The 5,389-nt window shown below is 46.5% G+C and overlaps 1 non-coding gene across 1 annotated transcript; it reads left to right on the top strand.

Annotated features, from left to right (window-relative positions):
* Nucleotides 1-259: 259 nt before the first annotated feature.
* LOC117311301 (U6 spliceosomal RNA) lies at nucleotides 260-363 on the top strand. Its single transcript, XR_004525515.1, has one exon. It is a non-coding gene; the product is annotated as a U6 spliceosomal RNA (small nuclear RNA).
* Nucleotides 364-5,389: the final 5,026 nt, after the last annotated feature.

Genomic DNA, 5,389 nt, shown 5'->3' with positions numbered 1-5,389 from the left:
GCCAAGTTATAATGAGGAGGCTATTTGATGAGCAGGGGGAAGTAAAGGGATTGATAATATCTTAAGATGTGCATCTAGTCTCTTCCCCCTGCCCTTGGTCAGGCTGGGGCCATGGTAGGGCCAGGCTCGAGGAGGGACCTGAGTGGTCAAGGGATTGGTACATACAGGCAGACCAAGCAAACATGGAAATAGTGTGGAGACAATGGGATCCAGTTTCTCACCATCAGAGAAGAGAGTAGCGTCTGATGGAAAAGAGGGAGTGCCCGCTCGGGCAGCACGTACACTAAAATTGGAACAATACAGAGATTAGCGTGGCCTCTGCGCCAGTATGGCATGCAAGTTCGTGAAGCAGTCCATAGCAAAAAAAAAAAAGGCGGGGGGGACTCCCCTGACGGTCCAGTGGTTAAAACTCCACGCTTCCAATGCTGGAGGTAGGGGTTCAATCCCTGGTCGGGGAACTAAGATCCCATAAGCTGCGTGGCGAAATAATTGAAGTATACAAAATGTAACATTTAACTGTGCAATACAATTATAAAAAAAAAAAAAAAAAGAGGAAAAGACTAGAGTAAACCCTGAGTGTTGAATTGGAATTAGAAATGTTGGTGTAAACTCATGGCTCTTAAATGGATGTATAGGTGCAGGAGTTTGTATTAGATGCGTGTATTAACCTACACACACACATACGTATATACACATGTATTTCCTACTCCTATCTGCCGGAAAGCCTGGAAGCAGTGTCAGCTCTGTATCAATAAGCACACATAGCACACAGGTCGTGGTGTTTTTCTTTTTGGTTTTCTTTGGCCTCACCACATGGTATGCGGGATCTTAGTTCCCTGACCAGGGATCGAACCCTCACCCCCTGCATTGGAAGCACGGAGTCGTAACCACTGGACAGCCAGGGAAGTCCCCAGGTCATGGTTTCTAATCACCATTCTCCACCAAAACCACTAAAACTCATTATTCAAATGGTTGAGTCCAAGGCTGAGGCATGGAAATTACAAGATGAGCCTGGAACATCTTGTGCCAAATGTAAGGGAATATTCAAAAAAGCAAAATGATGTGTGTATATCAAAGTAACACAAGAGTCAACCGAATAGTCAAATAGATAATTGTCAAACTGACAATAGTCAAAGTCGAAACAATGTAAGCATTTGTCTGGCTCTTTTTTGGATACCATGAGCACCTTAATAGTTTATTAAGTATCTTAGTCTATTTGGCTGCTATAACAAAAATACCATAAACTGGGTGTCCTATAAACAGCAGAAATTTCTCTCTCACAGGTTTGGAGGTCAGGAAGTCCAAGATCAAGATACTGGCAGACTCTGTTTCTGGCAAGAGCCTGCTTGCCGTCTTCTCCCTCTGTTCTCACATGACAGAAGGGACAAGGGAGCTCTCTGGGGTCTGTTTTATAAGGGCACTAATCCCATTCGTGAAAGCTCTGTCGTCTTGACCTCCCAGAGCCCCCACCTCCAAATGCCATCATATGGGAGATAGGATTTAACATACAAATTTTAGCGGTATACAGTCTATAGCACTGAGTACTTGATAGAGTATAGGTTTGGCTGCTATAATAAAACCCTAAGATTGACAATGGCTGAACAAATAGAAGTTTAATTCTTTTGCCCTTAAAAGTCTGAGCTGGGGGCTTCCCTGGTGGCGCAGTGGTTGAAAGTCCGCCTGCCAATGCAGGGGACATGGGTTCGTGCCCCAGTCCGGGAAGATCCCACATGCTGCGGAGTGGCTAGGTCCGTGAGCCGTGGCCGCTGGGCCTGCGCGTCCGGAGCCTGCGCTCTGCAACGGGAGAGGCCACAGCGGTGAGAGGCCCGCGTACCGCCAAAAAAAAAAAAAAAAAAAGTCTGAGCTGGTATGGTGCCTCTCCTCCACTAAGTCATTAGGAACCTAGGTTCCTTCTGTCTTCTTTCTCCGCATCCTCAACACTCAGCTTCTACCTCATGGGTCAAAGTGGCTGCTCCATCTCCTGCCAGCACATCCCTGTTCCAGCCAGAAGGACAGAAGAAAAGAGAGAAGAGGTGAGTATGTGCCCTTTCTCTCTCTCTTTTTTTTTTTGGAAGAAACGTAACGGGACCTGTCGCCTTTTGCCCTCTTTAAGGACATGACCTAGAAGTTGTACATATCACTTCTGGTTACATCACACTCTCCAGCACATTGTTACCAAGTTGTGCCAATCTGCAAGGGAAGCAGGCAGAAAAAAATGTAGTAGTTAGCTAAGCAACTATGTACCTAGCTAAAATTACTTTACCATGTTAGAAAGGGATAACAGGAACTGGGGGACAGTTAGCAGTCTCTGCCACTCTTACAAATAAATTCTTTGTTTTGCTTTAGTTAAACAGAGTTGATTTCTGTTGCATGTGACCAACATGAGAGGAGTACAGGAAAAGGGGACACTAACTTTTATTGACCAACTCCTGTGTCCCAGGCACATCACACAGATCATCTCTTTGAATCTTAGCAGTGACTCAATAAAGTAGGGTTTGACAGGTGAGGAAACTGAGGCTCAGAGAGACAAAGTAATGTGCTCGCAGTCACAAGCCATGAGTGACAGAGCTAGAATCGGAACCTAGATCTATGAGACCCAGAGTTCTGGCTTTTCCCATGGTACCACACTTGGGGTGCTCTTCCTTTGCCCAAGACACCCCCCAGGCCCCTAACCACACCTCGCCCCACTGGTGCTGGGAATACACCAGCCGTAGCAGTGCCTGCCTCCCACTTTCCGCGTGTGTCTCAATCTGTCTATGGTTGGCATCTTCTCCCTTTAGCAATGTTGACGCCAGCCTCAATGACGCGCATTTGTGCTTAGACAGTAGGCTGTGTCTGTAGCTACACCCTGATCTCATGATTAGAACTTGGGTGTTAGGACACACCTCAGCCATCCCTCGGTCACTCATGTACTCTAAATAAGGCAATGATAGATACTTCCCCAAGGAGCAGCCAGTGTAGCAAAAGACTCAAAACTAAACATAAGTTTAAGAGCACTGAAGGTGCTAAGAGAGAGGTATGTTTGGGGTAAAGCAGGGCACACAGGACGTAGGAGTCAGGAAGGGCTTCAGAGAAAAGAAGTTATTTGGTCCATGAATCCCCTGAAACTATATGCAAATCTTTGTGTGTCTGTATGTGTGTTTCCTCCAGGGTGAAGGTCCATGACCTTTATCATATTCTCTAAATGATTGACAACTCATGGGGTAGAGACTCTGGGCTAGAGATCGAGAAGGCTGAGGAGGTCAGGGTGTGGCGATGGGGTGGGGATGGTGTGGGCAGGAACAAGATGCGAGGAGGGCACGGGCCCCTGCTCAGAGGAAGAGCCTCTGCCGTGATAAGGAGCCTGGACTTCACTCCAAGGCCAATAGGCAATTACTGCCTAGGAGGGGTGTCTGTCTTACGCCTGGCCTATGTCACGTAGCCCTCAGAATTCTGCATTGTCTAATGGTGTCTCCTAGGTTATGTGAGTACACAGAGAATCAGCTTCCCGCAAACACCAGATGAGGCTTCTCACAGGAGATGCACTGGTCACGAAGCATGAGTAGGAGTTTGCCCCGATGATATAGTCAGAAAGACTATTTGGACTGTATGTTACGGAAACCCCCTGGAATTGTCTTAAAACCATCGATGTGCTTGTTAATGTTTAATAACCAGTTTTTAGTGGGGGACACTGATTTGTAGCATTTGCCAATTTCTGTGGTGTAAATACTGCAGCTGTGGCCTATGTGGAGCTCCCAACGTGACGTCATGGAGAAAGATGGACAATTAGCTTTCAGGAGCTAGTGTGAACCAGCTCCAGGACACCATTGCTTAAACCCATTTATTATAAGAATATAAGTGAGCGGAAGGGGCAGTATAGGGGTGGGGAATTGGGAGGTACGAACTGTTGGGTGTAAGACAGACTCAAGGATATATTTAAAACACGGGGACTAGAGCCAATATTTTGTAATAACTGTAAATGGAAAGTAACCTTTAAAAATTGTATAAAAATTTAAAAATACGTATACATATATGTGTATCTCATGGGGACCAAGCTGGAGCTGCAGCCAGGTTTCCGATAGGACTGGAAGCAGGAACTGAGAGCTTCTGCAACCTCGGCTACCCTTCCCCTCTCTCCTCCTTCTCACTCTTCTATTTGCACTCTTGTCTCCTGTTGAGGCAGATTGGCTTTCTCTGCTCCCCAGTCCATGGATCAAAGAACTGTTACTGCCAACAGTTTCCAGATTTTTCCCTCTTGACAAGAAACCAGCCAGACTGAAGCTTGGCCTCTCTTAGTCCAATTTCAAATTCCTTGGAGTCCATTGGCCCAGCTTGGGTCAGGTGCTTGGCCCTGGTCCAATCAGCTGTGATGAGAGGGCAGGCCATCATTATACCAAGATGGCAAGCAAGCCCTCTGATGCTGCAAGTCTGGGGTGCTGGGGAAGGAGAAGTAACCAGAGGAAAAGGAAGCGAGCTCTGAGCCACCGACTCCTTAGGTATCTTGAGACAGGAAACAGGGGAAATTAATCATATAATAGTTCATGCTGTCTCCTCTAGTCTTGAACTATCCACCTAGAGAATCACTAATTCATTCATTTATTTACTCATTTATTCATGCATTCAGCATTAATTTGAGGTTTATTGAATATATACTCTATATTAGAGGATATGTGGGGCTAAAAAGGAAGGGGAAGTTGAATAAGATTTAGTAACCATCCTCCAGGAGTTTGCCATCTGGGAGAGAGACAAAACGTCCATGACACAGGCTTCACAGAAGTACATTCGAATTGCCGATCCCCTGAGGACCGCACGGGGGAGTGGTGGCCGGCAGCCTCTGAGACAGCCCCAGCGAGCCCTGCCTCCTGGTATTCACATCGCTGTGTAGTTCCCTTCCACACTGCCCTAGGGTTGGTCTGTGTGGCCAATAGAATAAAGTTGAAGTCATGATAGGAAACTTCTGAGCACAGGTTATGAAAGACTGTGGCTTCCGTGTTGGGTCCCCTCTGTCTTGCTCTCTTGGATCACTCACTCTGGAGGAAGCCAGCTGCCAGGGGGACCAGGAACTGAAGCCTTCTGCCAACAGCCAGGCGAGTGAGGTGGGTAGTCAAGCCTTCAGAGGAGACCGCAGCCCTGTTAACAGCTTGACTACAGTCTCATAAGACACCCTGAGCGAGAACCACTCAGCTAAGCCACTCTCAGATCCTTGACCCTCACAAATGATGGGAGATAATAAATATTTTTTGACTTAAGTTGCAAAGTTTTGGGGTGATTTGTTACACAGCGATAGATGACTAACGCAGGAGGCGAAATTTGAAGTGGATCTTAAAGGATGAACTCACCAAGCAGAAACAAAGAAAGGCAAACAAAGAAAGTCATTCTAGCAATGCCATGTGCAAATCTGTAGACAAGA

This window comes from Tursiops truncatus, chromosome 2, assembly GCF_011762595.2.
Source record: "Tursiops truncatus isolate mTurTru1 chromosome 2, mTurTru1.mat.Y, whole genome shotgun sequence".
NCBI classification, from domain to species: domain Eukaryota; kingdom Metazoa; phylum Chordata; class Mammalia; order Artiodactyla; family Delphinidae; genus Tursiops; species Tursiops truncatus.
The sequence above is the reverse complement of the archived record's forward strand: the minus strand, read 5'-3'. Positions and strand labels throughout refer to the sequence as shown.